Source organism: Lygodium microphyllum, chromosome 6 (assembly GCF_053477565.2).
Source record: "Lygodium microphyllum isolate KBCC chromosome 6, Lygodium_microphyllum_v1.1.10, whole genome shotgun sequence".
In the NCBI taxonomy this organism is placed as follows: Eukaryota; Viridiplantae; Streptophyta; class Polypodiopsida; order Schizaeales; family Lygodiaceae; genus Lygodium; species Lygodium microphyllum.
The window spans coordinates 153,015,770-153,029,471 of NC_141140.1; positions in this window are offsets into that span (position 1 = coordinate 153,015,770).

Sequence of the window (13,702 nt, forward strand, 5' to 3'; positions counted from 1 at the left end):
ATAAACAATATCAACACACACAAGTAATGATAGTCAAGCGCAGGGAGAAGAGTTGGTTCTAACAGGCTAACCTCCTCAAGCCCTCTTCTCATCACACATTTACTTGTCATGTGCGCTTGATAAACCACACTAAAATCCCTTCCATGCGAACGATTGTACCCTGTATCAAGGTCTAACCCTTGGTTCACACCTTGCAGGTTTCCTTTTTTAGCGGAACGCATGGAGCATCATGGAGATTTGGCTTGCAAAGATGCTCTTCGCAAGAGACGGGAGCATGTGGCACGCGCCCCTCCACCAGAGTGCTATGTGCCCACCATCAAGAGGTATGCCAAGAAGCGGGGCCCTAAGCGACATTGCCCAGGTCGAAGGCCGAAGAACCCTCGAGTTCAGAAGGTCGAGACCCGAAACCTGCAACAGGCCACATCACTAGTGGTGCGCACTCCCAGCTCCTGCTCGGGCCCCAGACGCTCAAAGGCAGAAAGGGCAGCTCGGGAACAAGAAGAATTTAATGAACTATTTAAAGAAATTATGGAGACGGTAGCGAGCCGGGATTACACCATTCATATCCCGTCCGACATGTTCCCTGCTCGCCCCCACGGGAGCCCCACACCAGCAGAGCCCCAATCACCCGGCCATCCAGACTCGCCCCGCCTCGTACAAATCGAGTAGCCCACAATGCATAAAGGGCTTATCAAATGATAACTGGCCAGGACTTTTGGTTTTAATGGTTAAGTGTTCCCGACTTGTTAAGTGTTGACATGTTCCTGACTTGGATGAACTTATTATATCTGCGTTTAATATATGCTACGTCTTTAGCAAAAGAAAAAGCTAATCAAGCGCAGGTGATAAATGTCTAGTCAACACCATAGAATTCAAATAAGTGATGTCTCCTTGCATTGCACTGGTTTATTAAAGTTGCGGCATACACAATGCATATGCTCTCATGAAGTGACAAGTGGATGCAGGATAATACAGGTCCCTATGCGAAAATGCTCGATGCCACTCACCGCAACACCCACAACCCTATAGCAAGCCGCGACAAAGTCACGCTGCCGAAAGCACCCTTGCCAATCGCCCACATTGCCACGCTCCCTTTCTGAGTCAGGCTCTATAGTTGGCTCACGGCAGTCGTCACCTCAATTGTACCCACATCGCATGTGCCGCAAGGAGGGTTGCAATATCTCAAGTGTATCTCCCCCTTTCGCCAACTGCTTCTCTAACAATGAGGCTAGGGCACCATCATCATTGTACTATTCATTTTCTGAGCCTTCGAAGCTTGACATTTTCCAACCCATTGAAAGGCTGATAGCCTCAACATATTGTAATGGTTATACTCAGGCAAAAAAAAAAGAAAAAAAGAAAAAAGAAAGAGAGAGAGAGAGAAAGAAAGAAAGAAAAAAAAAAGAAAAAGAAAAAGAAACAAAAAGAAAGAAAAAGAAAAGGAAAAGAAATGAATGGAAAAATAAGAAGCACCCACGATCACAGCACAGCACCTAGGGGTCCTCAAATTAGGTACATCTGGTGACCTTGGTCGACCGGCTTCGTCCCTAGTCCCCTAGCCCCCTACAATCACCCACAATTGTTCAGGGCACATCAAGGACAGGACATACCTGGGGAGCTTGTCTCGCCTAGGGTTAGACCTGTCATCCTGACCCACTTGCACAATTTTCTTTTGCACTCTGCCTTAGTACCATTGCAATCAGTGGTGATAAGCACCGCACGATTGGCCATGAAAAGTACACCGTACTCATCAAGCAAGTCCAATAGTTTCCAGCTACTGAAAGTGCGGTGTCCCTGTATTCAATTATACTCCATCGTGCAGTCACAATGCAAACGATGTCTCATATACCTTCACGTGTACTTCTTCTCAACACGGACAACTTTGCTTGATCCACACATTGTTATGAGAAACTAGCCCACGGTCTTCTAACTACATAATATCTAACTATGCACGAGTACTTACATAATATCTGCACCAAAGTATATGCACAGTTTGGGTCCTCAAGTGCAGGGCAATACTCTCAGCTTGCTTAGAGTTCGACCTGTCTCCCAAACTAGTCAAATATGTCTTGTGCACGATAAGAAGACTAGCACTACCCCTTAAGGAGAGACCACATGTGAGGTTTTCCAATTGCAGGTATAAGGTGTTGTTCGCTCTTCATCAAAATCTGACTACTTATCCCTTACCATTCGACAAGCCCGCAACGAATCATCATGTGCAGAATCCCCAACAAACTACCACTTGTGCTGGCCATCAATTCAATCCCCAACACAAAATAGCCCTACCATCAACTCCAACAACCTTCCACCAGCCACCTTGGCCACCAATAGGCCCCCAGGACCTTCTTCCACACCACCACCCACACTCCTCCACGGAAACCACAGGCGTCCTTGCCATCCACGTCTTCGGTGCATGCTACCGCCTGCTACCTACGACGGTGAGTGCCATGGGACTGGCACTCATCTAGGAGGGGGGTAATGTTAACCCCAACACGAAGAAAGCAAAAAGAAGTGGAAAAGACGCAGGGAAAAAGCGGAAAAAAGGTAGCCCGACTAAAGAAAGAAAAGGAGAAAAGGCCAAAAGCGTAAAGGCAACCTTAAAAGTCCAAGGCAAAGGCAAAAGGGGAAAGGCGCATTTTAAAATAAAAAGGCGCACCCTGAAATCTTGTAAAAGAGCGCCGGGCTCTCACCCGTGCAATTTGTAAAGGTAGACGGGCGGTGGAAAGGAAGAAAGGAAGATAGAAGGACAATGGGAAAAAGGGCCTAGGCTACGGCTGGCCATGTAAAAAAGGGGAAAAGGGGATGACCGCCCAAAAGGGATTTAGGGCTTTGTATATAAAGTGGAAAAGTGAATGAGAAGCTCATTCTTGTGTGTGGCCAAAAGTAGCTCTCCTCTTCTTCTTCTTCTTCTTGTTCTTTCTTGCTTGAGCTTGTGCTTGAGAGAGGGAGTGTGAGAGTGTGAGGGAGTGAGTGTGTGAGGGTGAGGGACTGAGGAGGAGAAGCTCTCCATCGTCTCCTCTCTTCTTCTCTTCTCTTCTCTTCTCTTGTCTTGCTCGCGGCAATGGAGCTTGGAGCTTGGAGCGGGAGGATTGAGCTTGCTTGAAGCTTGCACTTGGATCGTGGAGCTACCGGAGTGCGTGGGAGAGGAGGTAACTCGAATGGCATCAAGGTAAGCTCGCTACACCCGTAGATATGGATGGCGCGTCGGCTATGTGAGAGGTAGCCATTAGTGCTCGGCTTGGAATGCTTGAAACAATAAGCGGTCCGAGGGTCTTGGCGATTGAGTGAAAGCTCCCACAATGGCTGCATTCCAAAACCATCTGCATGACTTCATTGAAGTGTGCCTAGATGACATTTACGTCTAGAGCCTAATCTATGAGCATTGGGAACACCTAGTGCAATGCTTTGATAGATGATATCGAGAGTATGGGATCTCTCTCAACCTCGACAAAAGCATCTTTGGCATCTCTTCAAGAGTTCTTTTAGGCAACATTGTCTCTGCACAAGGGATAGCAATAGATCTTGTCAAGATTGAGAAGATTGCACCTTTAATAACACCAAATAACCTTAAATAGTTCAAGGGATTCCTTGACCATGTGGGATATTACAAAAGGTTTATTGCACATTTTGCAACAATGGCAATCCCCCTACATAAGCTCCTATGAAAAGATGTAGATTTTATATCCGCTCTGCTGATTGTGATGAGGCATTCAACACCCTAAAACAATGCCTGATTGAAGCACCTGTCTTGCAGCCTCCTAATTAGATGAAGGAGTTCCGTGTGCACACTGATGCATCAGTTGAAGGCCTAGGCGCAGTCTTATGCCAAAAGGACCCCTCGAAGTTAGATCAACCTATCTACTATGCCATGTAAAAAATTACATGGTGCAGCGAACACAATCTGAGAAAGAGATAGAGAGTACACAACAGATAAGAGGAGAATCAGTAAATTCTTTAGCTCCAAAAAACTAATACAAAGATGGCTCTGTCCACCCGTGCGCTTCCACTGAGTGAAGCTTAGATGGCGATCTAGACAGAAGATAGGTGAAGAGCTTAAGGCTAGCTGGAACAACAACTCTGACTGGGTGAAAGATAAATGATGGATGGCTGTGAAGGGGTTTAGCTTTTTTAGCCCGCGACAAAGGCTGTTAGGTTGGCCTGACCAACCTACAATATAAGCTTCCACTAATCGGCCAGCAAATATTCCAGGGACCCACAACGGTTTGGGTTAGACGGAGTGGTTAACCCAAAGATTAGACCCACTCCATGTAACCCAAAGATTAGACCCACAACGGTCACCTTTTTGCCATCCAGTCACATAGACCTCATCTGATATACAAGTCAGGACTCAACCAATGTCCGGGCTCACATTTGGCTTCTCCTCATAATGGGGGCCTTACAACTTTGAGCACCATGGATCATTGGTGGCACCTAATGAGGGTGGGGCATTGATCATATCTAACATGCCAGTCACAAAGTAACCAACAGAGAAAGGAATTCTACTGTGACAGAGTTGGAGTGTCTAGCAATGGTCTTTGCCTTAGAGAAGTTTCGACACTACTTGATGCCAGGAGGCATATTCCACAGTGGATTCCATGAGACTACGGTGGATTCCGTGAGGTTTTGCGGTGAATTTTGTAAAATTATATTTATTTTCTAGGGCTCATACACAAGGTGGATTCCTTGTGCAAAAAGTTGACGGGGACACCTGTCCTTTTTGGGCGTCACGCTAATTTAATGTGCAAGTGGGTGATTCCATAGCGGGTGATTCTGCAAAATACATATTTAAATTAAATGGACATTTATGAGTTTAAAGTGCGCACTCATATTAAATTAAGGTTAGGACAACAGAGTTCCAACCTATTTATTTATTTTGTAGCTGAAGATTGCTAGGTATTTACTTTTTTTTGTTTGACTTTATTATTTTCTAACAATTGTGAATGCTTCATTTGATGTGTAGAGCAGGGTAGCGGTGGCATTGGGAAGCACTGGGCGATAGCATGTATTCAAGTGTTATTTAGAGGAAATTATCATTTTTGATGGTTGCGCGTCTTAGGCGTGGTGCTAATATTTATTTAGGGGCGCTTATTTATTGAATCGCTTGACATATATTTATTATTTTTAATGCTCATGGACGCACGCTTTAAATATTCATTATTGGACATTGTATTTGGGCACTGCCCAACTCTTGGGCCGCCCAATCGCTTTATTCTTTATTTGGACAAAAGAAAACACAAAAGCTAAAGCATGCTAATTGTAAAAGAGGGCTATTTTTGATCTTGGAGATGAATAAATTATTAAATACATACTCTGTGGAGCGCTCACACAAGTCATGGGGGGAGATTGTACCCAATTGGTCTTTTTGTCTCATGTCGTGCAAGTCTATCTTCTTGTTTTTTGTGCAAAAGTAGAGTTCTTTTGTTCTTGGGGACCTTCTGGCACTCACTACGTACACATCCAACAATCAATCTGGAGCCCCAAGAGGAACACCAAGGAAGAGGGAATTCTCTTGCAAGAAAATCTATCTTGTAACATCAACAAGCTTGTTTATTATGTCTCATATGATCACAATGAAGAAAAGAACACCAGGCACAACAAATCTTCATGCAGCATCATGTAGATCTCCCACGGATTTGATAGAATCAACCATATTCTTCAATATCTTCACAAAATCCATCAATAGAACAAAGAAAGCAAAGTAATACACCATCTTTGAATGGAAATACATCACATAGTATTCATCTTCAATAGCTTTATAGTCTTCTCTCTCAATCTCTCATATACAATCACTCTGGTTGAGTAGAATTGGCTATCTCTGACTCTCTCTCTCTCTCTCTATAAATAATACATCATGTCCTCACTACAATCTCTCAAAATCACTTTCAATAACTCTTCTTAGGTCGTGGATACCCCTCCCAAGAGGTATGTCTGATATGAAGAGTCACTAGAGCCACTATAGTGTCCTTTCATAGCTCACTACTGTCACTTCACTCTAGTCTTCACTTGAGTCTTCAACAGCTACTTCTTTCACTTCTTTCAGCTCCTTTGCACTTGTATTCACCTCTTTCCAAGGCTAGAAAACTTTCCCAAGCTACACTCTCATCCATCAAAACACATACAGAAGCATACAGAACAGCCACAGAATAGTACCAGAACAGCTACAGTACAGAACAGAACAGAACAGAGACAGAGGCTCTACAGAAGACCTACAGAAGGTTACAAAAGGTCATCAAAACCACATAATCATACTCAAACCATTCCAAACTCTCACAAACCATTCAATAAACTTTCACAAGATCTCAATCTTCATCAATCAATACTCCATCCCTCCTTACAGAAGACAATTAGAACAAAACAGAACAAAACAAAAGGTATACAGAACCAATCAGAATCTATCAGAACATCACAGAACCACTAATAAACATCATGAACTTCCAAAACACAATCAATATCATCCAAAACACTCTCAAACCACTTCTAAACCAATCAATCATCTCATAAAATCAACCATTCAGCTCGCAAAAACAACAAAAATCAGCCAAAAAACAAGTCATTTCAACACTCAACATATCCCCACACTTAATAAAGAAGCGTCCTCGCGACCCAAAAAAAGGGAATACAAGTGCATTTAAAATCGCAACTTTGATCTTCAATATATTTTTAAAAAGAATCCATCCACCACGACCTCAACTTATAACCTGTATCTGATATAAAAATACAAAGAAAGGAAAACCCTTTATACAGGAACACTTCTTATCAAACTAAAAATCACAACAAATTTGTAAAGGATATAAGAGTTTTCTTCTTCTTCATCAGCATCAGCTTCAACTCTGCAACCACGACCTCAACACCACAATTCTCCAAAATGTGGCTCGCACGAAAGCCAATCCAATAGGAAACCACCACGTTCGTATTACATAAATGAACTCACAACACAAACACTACACACAACACAACCATCTGAATGACTCCTCCAAAAAGAGAGATTTACATTAAAAAGCATCCACCATACATTGGAAAGGTATCAATGAAGATGATCCCTCTTGAAAGATTGATGTTGTCGGAAACGATCCATAGACAAGGATTCATCTACAAAGGTTTTGGGAGGATTTTGAAAAAACTGAAGACAGCACATCCTTTCCAATAGGACCAGGTATCTGCTAGGCAAACAAAGGGCATGAAAATACAATATATCCAGCTGTTGGGAATCAATGCTCACATTGACATTCATGCACAACTTTGGAATAGGCTTGGAATCATTATGAGAGTGCCTATGCATATACGCCAGGTACCAAGCAAAGTGAGCAGTTAATCTCACTGAAGGATCTGCAGACTGTGAATACTGCTGAGCAAAATGAACATAGTTCTGATAAGCTTGACTAGCAGCTGTCCATTCTCCTGGAATTACTGGCCAATTGATCTGAGGTCCTGTAAGGGAATCATTCGAACTCCATCCCCTTCTTCTGGAAATCTGATTATCAAACCCGTCATAGTCACTAACCAACTGAGGTGGTTGAGATATAGAAGTGTTAGGAGAGGGTAATGGAATAAGGAAAAGTGGATGAAGTGAGGGATAGGCAAAATCATAAAAGGAAGAATGATTTAAAGAAGGAGTGGCAGAAATTTGTAGGGAATCACTAAGGAAGGGTGTTAACTGATAAATAGGAAATGTGGAGGGTACATGAATGGATGGAGAAGGACAGGGTGGAGAAGGGGAAAATACCCTATCCTCAATAAAGGAACAATATGTAAAAATGGGAATTTGAGGAAAAGATGAAGGTTGGAAAAGAAGGGGTAAAATAGTGGTGGAATTAGATTGACAAAGGGAAAGATACATATCATATCGATGAGCCATTTGTTGGTAATAGAGGAGGGTAGGAACAGAAGGTCCTAAGAGAGATCGTTTATGATAGGCATCAAAGAAGGTAGAATCAAACGGATTATGTTTTGAAAGATAGGCTAAGAGATCCATCCTCCGTTGATTAGTACTATGGGCAGAGGTAGGAGCTGTGTTTTGTCTTTGATTCAGGACCACAGAATCAATCATGGTATGCCACGAATTATCATGACAATTAGCCACTTTGGAGGAGTAACTCTGGAACATATCAGCTATGTGCAACTCCAAATGGTTGACATACAAAACAGCTTGTAGAACCACATCCCCCACATTCCATGCCATATCCACCTCATCTGGAATTAACAAGTCTCCTCGTAGATACATGTAGGATATCAACATAGTATGTGGCATGACAGAATCTTCAAACACCATCCTTACTACCTCAGTCAACAACTCAGCAGACCAAGCCCCACTCCATCCATCCTCTGGAAGAGGTAAATCCATCGTGGAAAGCTTCATGTAGAAGACCAACTTCTGTAAGTGGTAGTGGACAAAGAAAGAATGGTCTGGTGGAACATATTCCTGAAACTGCTCAAATGTAGACCATAACAAGTCCATTCTGGATTGCAATCTTTCCACTTTATCTTGGAATAGAGGACACAAAGTAGCCTGTCTCTGAAGAGCAGCCAAGTCCTGCTGTGAAAGAGAAGGAATCAAGGGAACATTAGGGCTTGGAGGAACAGACCGCGACTTTGCCAGTTGATCTTGCAACTGCTTGATTTGGGAGGCTTGGGAGGCCACTGTGTCATTAGCAGTCTATAAAGCTGAAAGTTTGCCATCTAAGAGAGCTTGGAACTCCTGCGCTTCTCTGGACATCCTTTCCTTCTCCTCTGAAAGGCTAGTAACCTGGGATTGAGCCTCTAGTAACTGGATCTTCAAAGAAGAGATCTCATCGCTTTGGGTGGCAACCAGTTGGGTTTGGTGTTCCATTTTCTTAAACAAATCTACTAGGGTATCCTTAGCAGAAGCTAACTCGGATGTTGCCTTATGCAACTGGTTCTTAGACTGCATGAGTTCTTCATAAAAAGACACGTACAGTTGTTGAACACAGGCTGTCACTGACAATTCAATGGAACTTTGAATGTCTTTATAGAGGAAAGGAATTGCATCCCCCGAGACTAGACTATTCAGTGAGGGAACTGATATGTCCAATGATCCTTCTCGATGTGCTCTGAACAGGTTATTACAAGTGAGATACCCAGGGAGTTCACTGCCAGAGGTAGCAGGGATGGGCACTGAAGGAAGTACTGAAGGAGCTTTATCTGCTACCCACTTCAAGCGTTTGCGCTGGATGACCAGGGGAGGTGGAGAATCATCATCCTCTATGTCAATAGGTTCTGACTCATCTGAAGGTGGAGGAGGAGGTACTGGATCTGATGGAGGAGGTGGAGGCACAGTTCTGTAAACCTGAATAGGTTAAGAAGGCAGACAAATATGATCCATATGTGACATTGGTAACATTACCCCTGGTGACTTTGACGAAATGTTGATCCATTTTAGTGAGGAGGTAAGTGCTCCAATCAATAGCAGCTCCTTTCAACACCATCCTGGAAGCAGTGAAAAGCTCTTTGGACAAGTACTGGGATGGCGTTTTGGCAGGCATAAACCTTTCCTGGAGAAACTGACAGACCATCTTCCATACGGGATCAGTGATCATGGAAAAGGAAACTCCTGAAGAGTTGATCACCTTCTTAACATCCAGCATTTCCCTTGTCTGCTTTTGCAACAGCTTCAGAATCTCTTCATTAGAGAAAAGCTGACGAGTGGTAACAAAAGGTTCACCTTTGGAGGGAAGAGACAGAGCCTTCCCTAAGCCTTGAGGTGTCAAAGTCATAGAAATTCCCTGGACTAGTCCTGTCTTCTTGCTGTAGGAGGCCAGAAACTCATCACATAACGACGGATCCTCGGGAAGCAATGGAAAAGAAGTAGCCACAAAAGCAACGAGTCCCGCCTTCGTGAGAGGCTCAAAAGTGAGTAGGGAAGAGTAATCCCTACTAACTAGTGGGATGTACTGGATAGGGGGAGGAGCGTGAGAAGGCGCCATTCAGATGGTTACACACACACCACAAACACAGACAATCAAGGAGAATGCCTGCAAAGCAAAAAACAAAAAACCAAGGATAAGAGAACAACCAAAACAATAAAACGTGACGCGACCAATTAACCCCGAGCAAACCACAACCTAGAAAAAATTCGACATGACCTTGAGACATATGCGACCAAAAGCTTCATGCTATGCATCAGAAAAACACCCAGAACCCCGTATCAGGCAATAAAAGAAAAAAACTACACACCGGACCCTTAACCGTAACAAAGAAACTGAACCAAAACATCACCACATCCGACACATATCAAGACTACATCGGTGATAAACCAGTATTGGACCATGGAAAGAACTCTAATGGCTGCGCAAACCCATCCCACGAAACTGGTTCGTTAAAAAGGGGAATTAAGTGCAGTGAGGGGGGATTAAGTTAATGAAGGGTGTATTTTAAGAAATTATTAAGAATGGGTGAATTTTTATTAAGTGATAAACCTTAGCAAGAAAACGACGGTTCTTTCTTATAAATTTAATTACCAATTATTAGGTGAAAGCGGTGCTTTAATTCGAATCCCGGATTTCGATACCCAGAATGGGTCTCTAAATGCAAGTTCATTGATTACAAATTAAGGTGATGTGGAGCGCTTTTTTGCCAGCGCGTGCTCTTGTGACGGCTGGTTCATTTTAATTAAAAATTAAAGTGCCTCTGTAGCGCACGTAGCGCGTGCTAAGTGAACGGCGGGTTTATTTTAATTAAAAAGAATGGTGTGTTAAGCGTGAATGCGCATGGAAACTGTGGGTGAATAAATAGGGCAGTTTAATAATTAATTTGTGATTAAGGAAAAAATGAAAATAAATAAAGCACATAAAATAAATACCTGGAAGGGGTGTGTATGTAATGCCTAAATGCGCACGGAAGAGTCCCCCAAAAGGAGTGAATCCAGTAAAAGAAAAGTAAAGACCATTGACGAAACAACAAAGACAACACCTTAGTGGGTTTGGTGATTGTTATTATTTTTTAGTATTGTATGATGAGGTATTAGTATGCTTTGTGTTTGTGTTGTGGTGATTTTTTTAAATTTTGTTTTGTTTGGTTTTGTTTTTTTGTTTTTTTAAAAAAATTAGTTGTAATTTTTTTTTCTTTTTTCAAGTGGTTAGTGTAATATTTGAGGGGTAATAGGTGTGGTGGTTGGAGTTATGTGTGGTTGTCTGGATGTGTTTTTTTAAAAAAATAAAATAAATTGTATGTGGTTGGGTACGTATTTTATTGTTTATTTTCAAAAGGAAGAAGAATTAAAAATGGATATGGGATGAAGGAAAAAGAAAATTTCAGCCAGTTAGGCAATATCCACAATTTAGGGTATGAAAATAAGATGGAGATTTTTAGGGTGAAGTGGTGTGTGTTGGTCGTCTCTTTTGTTTTCATGGTGTTGTGTTTTTCTTTTGTGTGTTTTTTTTTTGTAAATAGGGGTTCCATGTATGAACATATTTTAAAGTGAAAAATAAATGAAAAAAGGTCAAGGGGGGTGAGTGGAATTTTTTAGAATTTTTTTTTGGTATTGTTTACTAATTTTAAATGAATTTTTTACAGGAAAATCAGCTTAGTTTGGTAAGTGAGGTCAAAGTAAGTCAGCTAAGGCATGGTAGTCTGTGTAAATCAGGTAAGTCAGATGAAGTCAAGTCAAGTTAAGCAAATGGAACTAGGGCAGGTTAGGTTATGCAAAGTCAGGTAAGTAAGGTAAGGCAAGTCAATGGAGACTAACCTAAGGGGGGTTGGTGTAACTAAGGTAGGGTTAGTTGACTAGGTTAGGGTTAGTCTAACCTAACTAGGGTTAGGTGACTAGGGTAAGGGTTAACTAACTAGGGGGTGGGGTTAGGTAACGTCAGTTGGGTTAGTCTAACCTAACTAGGGTTAGAGGAACTTAGGTTAGGTTAACTGAAGTTGGGTTAGTTTAACTAGGTTAACTAAGGGTTATTTAACTAAAGTAAAGTTAGTTAACTTCATTGAAGTTAAGTAAGGTTAGTGGGACTAACCTGAGGAGGAGGAGGAGGAGGAGGAAGAGGAGGAAGGCGGCATGGCCAGTGGACAGCGACAGAGCTGGCAGCGGCGGCTTCGGAGCCAGGCGGCAGCGGTGACTTCGGGTTGGACCAGGGCGGCGGCTTCGGACTGGACCAGGGCGGCGGCGTAGCTGGAGGGACCGACGTGGAGCAGGAGGGACGTGGAGGCGGAAGAGGGCGAAGGGAGGAGGCACTGGAGGAGGCAGAGGAGGGAAGGAAGAAGGGAGGGGGAAGAAGGTGGAGAGGAGGCGGTGGGAGGCGCTGCGTGGAGGGAGGAGGAGCGGAGGGGCACGATGGGGGAAGGAGGGGCACGATGGGGGAAGGAGACCGGGAGGTGGAGGGAGGAAGAGAAGGAGGCACAGAGGAGGCAGAGGTAGAGGGAGAGAGGAAGAGAAGGGATCAGCAGGTGGGGGAGATGGAGGGGAGAGTCGGGGAGAGAGAAAGAGGGGTAGGAGAGAGAAAGAGGGGAGATGAAGAAGAAGAAGAGAGAGGAAAGAGAGAGAGAGGAATGGTGGTTGGGATTCGGTGGGGGGAGAGGGTGTCCGTTGGGGGGAGGGGTGTGTTAAAATAATTTTTTTAAAAAATAAATTAATTAATTAAAAGAAAAAAAAAGAGGGAAAGGTGAGACGCCCCTGTCCCGCATGCGCGGGGCGGGGGTAAAAAAATTTGCGGTAACGGGAGGGAAAGGGCGCCTGGATGCGGGGACAAAGCACGCAGACACGATTGGGGTACGTTAAAACACGTAAAATTGAAAAAGGGCGCGTTCACGCGCGGGATGGAGCACGTAACAACTCATAAAAATAAAGAAAAATTAATAACTCCCAATTCGGACGTCAAAACGAAATAACGTAAAAACAAAAAGTGGGCAGGACAATAGGAGGAAGACATGAAAAATATGCGACGGAGGTTTCGGGAGGGGTAAAGGGCGGTCACGTGCAAAAAACACAAAAAATGGATCAAAAAACACAATAAAAAATTAATATCAGAAGATCCGTGCATCGGAATGAGGTGCAGAAGAAAGGAAAACTGTGTAGAAGGACGTGCCCGACAATCTTATCACATCAGACCATAGTTCCGACTGAGATAAGACGCGTTCACGTGGGAAAAACCCAAAAAAAAACCCGAAAATGGGATCGAAAATTAATATCGGACGAACCATTCACCGGAATGACATGCAGTAAGAAGGAAAAATGTCCGCAGGAAGGAACGGCACAGGGTTGTCATGTTAAACCGCAGTTCCGATGGAAGTAGGAGGGGTTCACATGCGAAAAAATCCAAAAATACACTCGAAAACTCATTGAAGAATTAATAATAAAAAAATCTAGAAGGCAAAAGAGGGTGGAGGGAAGAGGAAAAAGGTAGGGGAAGACACAGGGGACACGGCTGTCTAATCAAATTGGAATTCCGATGCAAATAGGGCAGGTTCACATAGAAAAATGTCAAAAAAACGCATGAAAAAGTCGTAAAAAACCGGAAAATTAATATTCTTGGAGTAAAACGGAAAAATGTCAGGGGAAAAGTGATTGGCAGGGGTATAATTTCAGATCACGGTTCCGAAACAAGAAAAGCACGTTCACATGGAAAACCGGTTAATTTGCGCAAAATGCTTTAAAAATTAATAACTCAAAAACCGTGCACCGGAACAGGGGTAGGTAAAAAGGAAAAATGGTCAGTTCAAAGGGAGGAACAGGGCCATAAGGTTGGAT